We start from the raw sequence: 12,810 nt of genomic DNA on the forward strand, positions 1-12,810 counted from the left end.
TGCAAACCTGCCCTCAGGGAGTGGCCGTGACATGTTGACAACTAGACCACTGACCTGCACACCAACAGCGAGTACGCCTGTGACAGGTAACTATGTGTGGGGGTGAAAACGTGTTTTCTCAATAGATTTTCCATAGGAAACTTTAGACAAGGCTACAGGTCAAACTGCTGAACGGAATTACGCCAAATTTGCTAGGGAGAAAGGTCTTGGTCCAGAAAGCGCGCGTTCTCACATCGAGTGAAAATATAAAAGAAATGTCCCGGGGCAATTTAATATACCGGAGCTCTGTCTGTGCGAGATAACCCTTTCACGCTCCCTCTGCCCAACATCACCACTGCACAGCCATGCCGTTAGAAGCCAGTCCATCGGCTCACAGTTCTCTACCTTTGCGAGCTAGTACACTGCTGTGCCTGTACCTCTGCGAGCTACTACGCTGCTGTTCCTTTGGGAGTGGACGGCTCTGTGAGTCAAGCGGACGGGCCGCAGTTGTCCCTCTGCGAGCCTGAGTGCGAACTGTTCATAAGTCACACTACATAAGCATTGATGATTGTTATTCAGTCCGTCAGCTGGCATCTGTCCGAGGCATTTCTGAAAACATGCCAGAGTTCTTTCTGTGAGATATACCCCTTTCACGCTGCCTCTCCCCACATCAGCAGGTAACGCACCCTCTTCCCACATTACCAACATACCCCCAACAACCTTCTTGGGCTCAGAAATGTCCCTGTACGGTTGGACAAACAAGAATCTTAGTCATGTATAGATTTACATATAAAAGTTTTTATTTAAACAAAACAACAGCAAATAAAACTGAAGGGGTCTGGTGCTGTGGTCGCTGCCACGAAGTTGGGGTCACTGCCATTCAGGACTCAGTACACAGTTCCACATGTGGGATCGGCTTGTATTGAACAGTGTTAGTAGCACCACGTGTCGCGCCTTGTGTTGTAAAGGGTTAGTGGCACCACGTGTCGCTGGCCTTGCATTTGGAAATATGCCTGACTGAACAAAGGGAGTCTGGTGCTGTGGTCGCTGCCATGAAGTTGGGGTCACTGCCATGCAGGACTCAGGACACAGTTCCACATGTGGGATCTGCTTGTTTTGAACAGGGTTAGTGGCACCAAGTGTCGCGGCTTGTGTTGAACAGGGTTAGTGGCACCACGTGTCCAAAATTCGAATTGCGAGCTCTGCTGCCCAGAGTGTAGACTGTTATTGAGTGTTCGTTTGCACTTGAAGATGAATTTGGTGATTGTACTAAAGCTATAACTGATATAAAAAAAGTTCTTGAAGCAAGGATACTAAAAGGATATTATGTAGGTTTTAGGCCTGTGATAGTTACTTGCCTAGTGGACTCTGTAATTAATGAATCATGATTTAATTTTAATTGTGAGCCCTACTGACCGCAGTGTAGGCGTATCATGAAAAGATGAAATATGAATAGAAACACTGTCGAAGTGTATGAGCCTGATGCTGCTTGGTGCGGACGGGCCGCACTGGGAGCAATGTCTCTTGCCTACTGCGTCATCTGCAATCGCAACTGTATCTGAATTGTGAGCCCTGCTGACCGCAGTGTAGTCCTGAGGTAGCGGTGAGTAAGGGCACACAGCCATGTGGCGTTCAGTAGAGCTGCACAGTTATTGGCACTGATATCAATGTCTTTACATGCATTGAAAGAATCTTCATAGCAGTCAAAATCTCCAAGTAACTCCATTTGGGTCCGCCAAGGTTTGAAGAGTTGCAGAAGAGCTAAATAGAAAAACTCTCTCTTATCTGAAGTATCACAACTTAATTTCCTGTGATTAATCAAATTTCCTTTGGCATGCTTTACCAAACATACATCAGATCCAATTACAGCATATTTTCCTTCATTTTTTTTTTCTGTAAAATTTTTTTAAAAACTATAATGTGGCAGTGTTTCATATAGACATATGTTTTCCAGGTATAGACTTCTATTTGGATAGTATGCAAGGAACAGCAATTGAGTTATCTGCAACATATTGTATGTCCATATTTGCATTCCACATCTTCAAAATTACCGGATTTTAATCATTAATGTACTTCGATTCTTCTGTTCTTTTTATATTATAAGTATTTTTGGGTGATTTTCACGTGATAGTATGCCTCACTGCTGACATGAAACTGTTCACTCTTCCTTGCGATGACTTATGGTGCACTGAGTTAGTATTACCTTTGGCGCTCAGCGTGTACACACCCTGCGATGATGCGTCGTCAGAGGTGGCCGCACTCGGACCAATGTCTTTTGTCTATTGAATTTTGCCTCAATAAGGTCACGTGGTGTTGACTTGTGGTGCACTGAGTTAGTGGCACCTGAAGCACTCAGCGTGTGTGCACCCTGCGAGATGCGTGGTCCGAGAGGGCCGCACTGGGAGCAATGTATCTTGCGTACTGGACTGCGTCATCTGTAATTGCTACTACATGTGAATTGTGATGACTGTTGTCCACAGTGTAGATCGAAGGCAATAGTCTGTACAGACATAAGTTTGCGGTGCTGGGCTGCTGGGTTCGCAGGGGGCCTGTGTCGAGGAGACCCGCGGTCATGGTGGCAGCCTCGTGGCAGGGTGAGGCCTGCCGCTCTGGCACAGTCGTTGGTCTTCACAGTTTACAAGTGAACCACGCCCAGAGCCCTGGCCTATTTATTCACACTCCTACGCTGAAATGGCGTACATCGGAGCAGTCCACTCCAGTTATGCTTATGCTTACAAGGGGGGGGGGGCACACAGCTACATGACTGAGATCTTCCCTAGTGTTTGACGTAACATGGTTGGATCCACTGTGCATAACACTACAAGCACCAGTAGTATTTGTGCAGATGAGATGTGTGTGTTCTGCATACTGAGATGTGTCCAGCACATCACCGCTACACTTTGCATTGTGTGCATTGTAATTCATGGGTGAATTGCTTCCTTCACATATAGTTTGTTCACACCTGTCCCAATATTCAGCTATTGTGTGGCGGGGGGGGCAATGCCGCTTTCAAAGTTCAAAGTATGCTTTATTCGAATTTCATTCATAAAAGCAGAAAAACAAAATCAATAGAAGACGAATACATACAACAGTTTTAAAACGAGATTAAATTTCAATCATTAGCAACAAAGTGCAAAGCACACTTCAAAAGAAATTTTTTGCCTCAAATATTTGATCCTATATTTATGTACTGTTCTATTTACAATGGTAAGAAAATAATAAGATACATAATTTAAAATAGTTTAAAAATGGCATACAGATAAAAATACAGGAATAAAACGTAACAGAGAATAGACAAATGGCTAGCAGTCTCTGTCATAAATAAGAGAGTAGTTAGGTAACTAGCAATCTCCTTCTAATTGACCACGCCCAACCTAGATACTTTGCGGTGGCTACTGAAACCCATGTCAAAGTGCTGGTGCATATAATGCGCAGAGCCACAGTGCTACTTTCTGTCACGAAATTTTTGCACATTGGGGACAACCAGATACGCCTTGGTACCGCATAGGGTTGGCAGGAAAATAAAAAGTGACCAATGGTTTCTTTGGTAATACCACAAACAGGGCAGGTGTCACAAGATCCACCTTCCCACTTGGCTGTCAAAAATTTGATGGGAAGTGCACCTGCTCGGAGTTGGAAGAGAAGCTTCCTTTCACCTGGCCTGGTTATAGTATCCCAGTAAGATTCTAAACAGGGATACATTTTAGCCTCCAAAAAATCACCAGACATTGAGCCAGCACTGGAGCTTCTCCAGTGTCGGGACGCAACCATCTCCCAGTAGGTGGTCTTTAAAATACTTTTAGATGGGAAGATTGCTCTCGTCGGGTCTTCCCAAAGTGAACACATACCAAGGTCGATCAAGGATGTCTTTAGTGATTTCAGCCATCCGATTTTGTGGTATACATCAGATCTTATGATATCTAAAAATCCCTCGGCGTAATGATGAAGCACAGGAGTGGTCCATAGCCTATGCCAATAAATAATCGGGCGAAGCTTAACTAAATCTGTAACTGCTCTTCTACCCAAGTCATATTTTAGGGGCAACAATGGGGTGCTTTTAGGTACACCAGTTATAGCCCTGAGAAATTTATTCTCCGAGGATTGAAGTGCAGCCACCTTTTCAAAACCCCAAAGCTCGGCGCCGTAAAGTGCAGAGCCAATAGCCTTTGCTTCATAAATCTGCAGGGCGGGTTTAACAGGTTTAGTTAAAGATTTTCTGTGCTCTGTAGAGATAGCACCTGACAATTGCCTATGCCTAAGTGTTGCAAGATCAATATGATGCCGCCAGCTCTTCTCTTTAGATATGTGTATACCTAGTGTTAGAGTCGGGGATCTCTGGTTGGCGCAAGGTTGCCCTTGTGTCAAGCAGGAACCCTCTCCTCCACGTCAGGGCGCAGGATAACCCCTCGCGAATGACCCTTGCTCACCCTCTAGGTGCGTGGCGTGAGCAGCCAAGGCGATTCCTCAGGCGTTGTTGGTTAAGCACTTACAATCGTACACACAGTAAATACATCAATCCCCCCAGAAACGGACACCAGACTTGGATATATATAAAAATACGCTTCTTTATGTAAAAATAGGTATATATATCTCAGCAGACTTATCACAAGACCAATAACGTTTTCGCTATGCCACCAGGTTGTACAGCAGGCAAATGTTCTTGGTTCGTAGTTTCAAATGGATAGTTCGTAGTCTCTTTACTTGTAGTTCCAGTACTCACAGAGATCGGTTCCTGCGAACGGGGAAATAAGGCGTTGCGGGCCCCGAGCCCGATACTGGACTTCTTTCGTGATTAGGAGAGTCGGCACAGGTCGGTGCGACTCTCAGCTTGGGAAGTGTTCTTGGGTCCTCAATCAGCAGGTGTGGGCACGTAGGCAGGCGCGGCCAGCGACCCTTTAGCACGGCGGTGCAGGAGGGTCTCCACAGCGGGGGCGGCGCGGCCTGAGAAGTCCGGGGATAGCGAAGCGGGGTCGCAGGGCACGTTTAGTGCAGCTGGGTGACCCGGCGTAGATCACAGTCGTCGGACGGCTTCCGGCAGGAGGGGTGATAGAGCGTTCAGCGCACTCCAATGGCAGGCGGTGACAGGGATGCAGGCGGCCTGGCCCGGGAACAGAGAGCGGCTCCGGACGGAGCGGGGCTCTCACGGGTTGGAGGCAGGCGAGCTTCTGAGTGTCACGGCCCTAGGAGGGGCGATGAGGGGCGCAGTCTCTTTTCCAGCGGGATGCACACACGGCTCGAATTGGAGGACGAGCAAGAAGCACAGAGAACCCACTGTTCCTGGGGTTCAGTTCAGGGGGCAAGCTCAGATCAAGCCCTTGGAGAATGTTCAAGCACAAAGTAGCAAAGTCTTTTCAGTAAGTCTCTTCCTCTCCTCTCTCAGCAAGGCAAGCAGCAGGCCAGCTCCTCCGGCGTCTTCTTCTCCTTCTAGTCGGGCAGAGGTTCTTTGTGGTAAACAGGATTCTGATTTCTTAGGAGCCAGGCTCCTACTTTTATACCATGATTCTTTTGTTCTTTAGCGCCAGGGGGCCTAGGCCTGGCTCAGTCCAGTTCTGGAGCACTTTGTTATGGTGACTCTGCTCTTTCCTTTCAGCAGCAGGGCAGAGACATCAGCCGCCCCACAGGGGGTGGCGCCGGCTTTGTGGTGGCAGAGCACAGGTCTATTCAAGAGTCAAGGTGTACTCCTCCCACCCATCCAGGTGTAATCTCTCTACCCACCACCTGGCAGCCAACCTGTCTCTGGGGATCCCCCCACCCTGCTCCTACTGTTGCTAGGCAGAACACACACACACACAGCAGAGGCGGACTGAGATGGTCAGGTCAGTAAATACTAACTTTCTAAAAGTAGTATTTACAAACCCAGGATACTAAAATAAACTTGACTACAAGAAGTATTTTATTATTCTGAGTTCAGGCATACCAAACTTGACACTCTACCATGCTCTCTGAGTCCACTGGGGTCACGGCGTTGGCGTGATCCCAGCAGCCCATTCTGGCCTATGGAGAGCAGGTAGCCTTCAATAGTGAAGAACGGAAAGGGCTGTAATTCACTACTAAGACATGCCACACACACCAGGGCATGTCTTACCTTATGCCTACAATGCACCCTGCCCTTGGGCCTATCAGAGGGGTGGCTAATATGTAGGTAAGGGAAGGTTTAGGGACTGGCAAGTGGGGGCACTTGCGCAGTCAGCGCGACGGTCCCGGACCGCGCACAGGGTCTGCGGTGGCAGACCCTAGACACACTTTACAAGGCTGCTTCCGTGGGTGGCGCAACCAGCGCTGCAAGCCCACCAGCAGCATTGGCATTCACAAGCCCTGGCACCCCTGGTGCACTTTACTGGGGACTGACAGTGAATCCAATAAACCAATCATGGACATCAATTACAGGTACACTTTAGGGAGCACTTGCACTGCGGCACGGATTAGCCGTGGCGCAGTGCCCTGAGCGGACAACACCAGCAAAACAATCGAGGCACACCATCAAAAAAGTGGAAGGGAAACTCACGCCAAGGTGCCAGGTCTAACACGTGTCCCCTCCAGCTGAAATGTGGGGAGAACTACCCTTGCCCAGGGGGTTCCTCGTCACTAAGGCGGAAATACCTGGACAGACCGTCAGCGTTGGCGTGATCTGTACCAGGACGGTGTTCCACCGTAAAGTCCATACCCTGTAGGGAGATGGACCACCTCAACAGCTTCGGGTTTTCACCCCTCATTTGCATCAACCATCTGAGGGGCCTGTGGTCCGTCTGAACCCGGAAGTGAGACCCAAACAAGTAGGGTCTTAGCTTCTTCAGCGCCCAGACCACAGCGAATGCTTCTCGCTCAATTGCACTCCACCTACTTTCCCGTGGAAGTAACCTCCTACTGATGAAGGCTACGGGTTGGTCCCAGCCCTCCTCAGTCATCTGTGAGAGAACAGCCCCTACACCATGCTCTGAAGCGTCTGTCTGTACTAGGAATTCCTTGGAGAAGTCAGGGGCCAAGAGCACGGGCGCCGTGCACATGGCAGTCTTCAGGGTGTCGAAAGCTTTCTGACAGGTGTCAGTCCAAATCACGTTCCTGGGCTGCTTCTTGGAAGTCAGCTCTGTCAAGGGGGCAACAATCGTTCCATAGCCCTTGACAAACCTCCTGTAGTACCCAGTGAGCCCCAGGAAGGCCCTCACTGCGGTCTGCGTCTTGGGGGGTTCCCAAGCCAGGATGGTCTCAATTTTGGGTTGCAAGGGTGCCACCTTGCCACTCCCCACTTGGTGTCCCAAGTACACCACGGAACCTTGCCCGATCTGGCACTTGCTTGCCTTGATCGTGAGGCCTGCTCGGCGCAGAGCCATCAACACTTCCCAGAGGTGGCGCAGGTGTTCGGGCCAGGTGGCGCTGAACACTGCGATGTCATCCAGGTAGGCGGCACTGAACGCATCCAGCCCAACCAGTACCTGGTTGACCAACCTCTGAAAGGTGGCAGGGGCATTCTTCATCCCAAATGGCATGACTCGGAACTGGAAGTGCCCATCTGGTGTAGAGAATGCGGACCTCTCTTTGGCCCCATCGGTCAAGGCGATCTGCCAGTACCCAGACGTTAAATCGAACGTGCTGAGGAACCGGGCAGCCCCCAGCCGATCAATGAGCTCATCAGCTCTGGGGATGGGGTGCGCGTCAGTCTTCGTGACTGAATTGAGTCCTCTGTAGTCCACACAGAACCGGAGTTCAGGTGTGGCTCCCGGCGCAGCAGCCTTTGGGACCAAGACCACGGGGCTGGACCAAGGACTGCTGGAGGACTCAACCACCCCTAGCGCAAGCATTTTGGAGACCTCCTCCTTGATGCAAGCTCTGACCCTGTCAGTTACCCTGTAAGCTTTGTGCTTCACAGGTAAGCTGTCTCCTGTGTCCACATCATGGACGCACCAATCTGTGACACCAGGAACCAGGGAGAATCGGTCGGAAAACTGTCCCAGCAAGTGGCGGCAATCTTCCTGTTGTTCGGGCGTCAGGGTGGGTGAGAGGTTAACTCCATCCACTGACCCATCTTTCTCAGAGGCCACTAAGAGGTCAGGAAGAGGCTCGGTCTCCTCTTCCATTCCATCATCAGTGGCCAGCAGCATGCCCACTTCGGTCCTCTCTAAGTGGGGCTTAAGGCGGTTAACATGTAGGACCCTCAAAGGGTTCCTGGGAGTCTGCATGTCCACCAAGTAGGTGATAGGACTTTTGCGCTCCACAACCTCAAATGGACCTGTCCACTTATCCTGAAGTGCACACGGCTCCACCGGGGCCAAGACCCACACCTTTTGTCCAGGTTGAAGCTCTACCAGAGTGGCATTCCGGTCGTACCACCGCTTCATCTCCTCCTGGCTGGCTTCCAGATTTGCCTCAGCAAGTTGCCTGAAACGCCTAGTCTGGTTTCGGAAGGCCAGCATGTAACTGTAGACATTCTGGGGAGGTTTCCTGGAGATTGCTCCCAGCCTTCCTTTACCAAACTCAGAGGTCCTCTTACCGGGTGACCATACAGAAGCTCAAAGGGGCTGAACCCTAGAGACTTCTGCGGCACCTCTCGGTAAGCGAAGAGCAGGCATGGCAAGAGGACGTCCCACTTACGCCTCATTGGACCGTCCAGGCCCATGATCATGCCTTTGAGGGTTCGGTTGAATCTCTCAACCAACCCATTTCCTTGGGGATGGTAAGGAGTGGTGAACTTGTACGTTACCCCACACTCCTTCCACAGGGATTTCATATACGTGGATATGAAATTGGTCCCCCTGTCGCTCACCACCTCTAGAGGGAATCCCACTCGGGAGAAAATTCCCATCAGTGCCCGTCCCACCACGGGGGCCGTCACTGTCCTCAGAGGGATGGCTTCAGGGTACCGGGTGGCATGGTCCACCAAGACCAGGATGAACCTGTTGCCCAGGGCTGTCTTGGGGTCCAGAGGCCCCACAATATCAATACCCACTCGTTGGAATGGCGTACCGACCACAGGGAAAGGTTGCAGAGGAGCCTTGTGCTTCCCTCCGCTCTTACCACTTGCCTGGCAAGTCTGACAGGTTCTGCAGTAGGAATCTGAATTCTTATGCATTTGGGGCCAGTAAAAGTGGGTGACAAGCCTGTCATAGGTCTTGTCCATCCCCAAATGTCCTGCTAACGGCACATCATGAGCCAGCCCCAGTAGGAAGGTTCTGAACTTCTGGGGTACCACCAGCACACGGGCTGACCCAGGTTCAGCAGCCTTAGGCTCGGAATACAGGAGGTCACTCTCCCAGTACACGTAGTGTGTTTTGGCCTGAACACCATTGGCCTGGTCTGCAGCCTGTTGCCGCATACCCACGAGAGAAGGGCATTCTTTCTGCTCCCTGCAGAATTCCTCCCTGGAGGGACCTCCTTCTTGCTGCCAATGGGTCAGCTCAGGCAAGTCTCCCAGTTCGGCAATCTGTTCCCCGGTAGGCTCCAGAGCATCCCCCTCAGGGTCTACTTCCTCCTGGGCCGTGGGAACTTCGGGGGCCGGTTTCCCGCGCCTCCTGCGCCTTCTCCCTAAGGCCGGTTCCTGGACCTCTCCCTCAGGCTCCAGGACCCTCTCAACACCCCTACTGGCTGCCATGGACCGAGTGGTCACGCACGCCCAGTCGGGTAGACCCACCATCCTCAGATGCGTGGTCTTCTCCACCTTTTCCCAAGGGGAGCTCTCCAGGTCGTTCCCTAGCAGACAATCTACAGGCATGTCAGTTCTCACAGCGACTTGTAGAGTACCAGAGACCTCCCCCCACTCAAAGGGAACTTGAGCCATTGGACAACGACTCTCTATGTTGTCAGCATTGACAACCCTACAGTAGGCATTGGGTACAATTTGCTCTTGAGACACCAGGTGTTTCCTCACCGAGGTCACGCTGGCTCCTGTATCTCTAAGAGCCTCAACCTTCTTTCCATTGATGGTCACCACTTGCCCATATTTCTTAGTGTTAGAGGGCAGGTAGGTTACAGGGACCATCTCACTGTCTCCTAGCGAGACTAGGGTCATCTGCCCGGGACCCCCACCCTCCTGGACTGCTACCTCCTCCCCAAAGTTAACACTAGCTACTTGCCGGGGTGGAGCACCAGTGGGTGCGGTCTTACCAAACAGGCGACACTTAGGATCAGAGGCAATGTGACCCGGGTCACCACACCTATAACAATTGAAGGGCCCCTTTGGAACAGGTCTACCTGTCGGGGCCCCGTTCTGCTGCGGGGTTGGGGGAGGCTGAGAACCCTTCTGCTGGTTCCCTTGGGAATTACTTTGGGGGCCTTTTTGGAACCCCTTCTGTTTACCCTTGTCCCCCCCACTCTTCTGCTGGGGACCCTGCCCACCTTTGGCGGAGTCTCCCACTTGACCCTTGTGGACCCTGGTGCTGAGCCAGCGGTCCGCCTCCTCAGCAAGCTTCCTCGGGTTGGACAGCTTGCTATCTATCAGGTGCTGGCGTAGCTCAGGAAAACATTGACTGGACAAGTGCTCCCATGCAATTAAATCAAGCAGCCCTTGATAATCATTCGCTTTGCTACCCTTCACCCAACCATCCAGCGCTCTGCAGAAAAAGGTCACATATTCCACATACGTACTCTCAGGGATCTTCTTGGTCTCCCTGAACCGCTGTCTATATAGCTCCGGAGTTAACCCATACCTGGTCATTAAAGCTTCCTTCATATGGGGGTATGAGGTTTGGAGATCTAAGGGTAAATCTAACAGTGTGTCACGCCCTTCAGCAAGGAACCTTCCCCACAACCCCGCTCCCCAGTCTTTCTCAGGGACCCGGTGTGAGGACATGGCCACCTCGTAGGCCCTAAACCACTGCCCTATGTCATCCTTTCTGAAATACTCCTTTACTACATCTTTGGGGATGTACACCTTGGACTCTACCTGCGCTGGTGGAGTGCTGCCACCAGAAGGAGCGGTGTCCAAACTTTTCGCCTTCAGCTCCAACTCCTTCAATCTGATATCATGATCCATTTGGCGTTGTTGTGCCTCCAGGGCCAACTTCTGCTTTTCCATTTCCATCTGTCCTGCCAACTTTGCCATCTCCATTGCATGCGCCCTGTCTGCTGCCCTGTCTGCCAGCTCCTCTGGCGACCGGACTCTGCTGGGCTCCTCAAGGTTGTCGGGTGGAACGATGTCCCCCGCATTCCGTGGGTCTCGTGACTCCTTCCAGGCTCTCAGCGCCTTGGCGTACTGGGTTCTCCTCTTGAATCCAGCATGGGGGACTCGGAATTTTACACTGTAGCCTTTCAATTGCTCTATCGTGTAGCCTTCCAGTCTCTCCCAATCCACCTCATCGATTCCAGAAATCACAGAGAGTGCTCTCCCAGCGGAGTGTGAGCCAGGCATGGTTGCAGTAATGGCAGATGTCTCAACAAAGTTCAACAAAAAAAACCTGTGGCTGCGTTATTTGGTCTGCTCTCACTATCTGGTGATTAATAATTCACTGTATGCAGATTACAAGTGCAAATCCGAAATCCCAACCGCTGCCACCAATGTTAAAGTCGGGGATCTCTGGTTGGCGCAAGGTTGCCCTTGTGTCAAGCAGGAACCCTCTCCTCCACGTCAGGGCGCAGGATAACCCCTCGCGAATGACCCTTGCTCACCCTCTAGGTGCGTGGCGTGAGCAGCCAAGGCGATTCCTCAGGCGTTGTTGGTTAAGCACTTACAATCGTACACACAGTAAATACATCAATCCCCCCAGAAACGGACACCAGACTTGGATATATATAAAAATACGCTTCTTTATGTAAAAATAGGTATATATATCTCAGCAGACTTATCACAAGACCAATAACGTTTTCGCTATGCCACCAGGTTGTACAGCAGGCAAATGTTCTTGGTTCGTAGTTTCAAATGGATAGTTCGTAGTCTCTTTACTTGTAGTTCCAGTACTCACAGAGATCGGTTCCTGCGAACGGGGAAATAAGGCGTTGCGGGCCCCGAGCCCGATACTGGACTTCTTTCGTGATTAGGAGAGTCGGCACAGGTCGGTGCGACTCTCAGCTTGGGAAGTGTTCTTGGGTCCTCAATCAGCAGGTGTGGGCACGTAGGCAGGCGCGGCCAGCGACCCTTTAGCACGGCGGTGCAGGAGGGTCTCCACAGCGGGGGCGGCGCGGCCTGAGAAGTCCGGGGATAGCGAAGCGGGGTCGCAGGGCACGGTTAGTGCAGCTGGGTGACCCGGCGTAGATCACAGTCGTCGGACGGCTTCCGGCAGGAGGGGTGATAGCGCGTTCAGCGCACTCCAATGGCAGGCGGTGACAGGGATGCAGGCGGCCTGGCCCGGGAACAGAGAGCGGCTCCGGACGGAGCGGGGCTCTCACGGGTTGGAGGCAGGCGAGCTTCTGAGTGTCACGGCCCTAGGAGGGGCGATGAGGGGCGCAGTCTCTTTTCCAGCGGGATGCACACACGGCTCGAATTGGAGGACGAGCAAGAAGCACAGAGAACCCACTGTTCCTGGGGTTCAGTTCAGGGGGCAAGCTCAGATCAAGCCCTTGGAGAATGTTCAAGCACAAAGTAGCAAAGTCTTTTCAGTAAGTCTCTTCCTCTCCTCTCTCAGCAAGGCAAGCAGCAGGCCAGCTCCTCCGGCGTCTTCTTCTCCTTCTAGTCGGGCAGAGGTTCTTTGTGGTAAACAGGATTCTGATTTCTTAGGAGCCAGGCTCCTACTTTTATACCATGATTCTTTTGTTCTTTAGCGCCAGGGGGCCTAGGCCTGGCTCAGTCCAGTTCTGGAGCACTTTGTTATGGTGACTCTGCTCTTTCCTTTCAGCAGCAGGGCAGAGACATCAGCCGCCCCACAGGGGGTGGCGCCGGCTTTGTGGTGGCAGAGCACAGGTCTATTC

The sequence above is a fragment of the Triturus cristatus genome, chromosome 2_2 (genome assembly GCF_964204655.1).
Source record: "Triturus cristatus chromosome 2_2, aTriCri1.1, whole genome shotgun sequence".
In the NCBI taxonomy this organism is placed as follows: domain Eukaryota; kingdom Metazoa; phylum Chordata; class Amphibia; order Caudata; family Salamandridae; genus Triturus; species Triturus cristatus.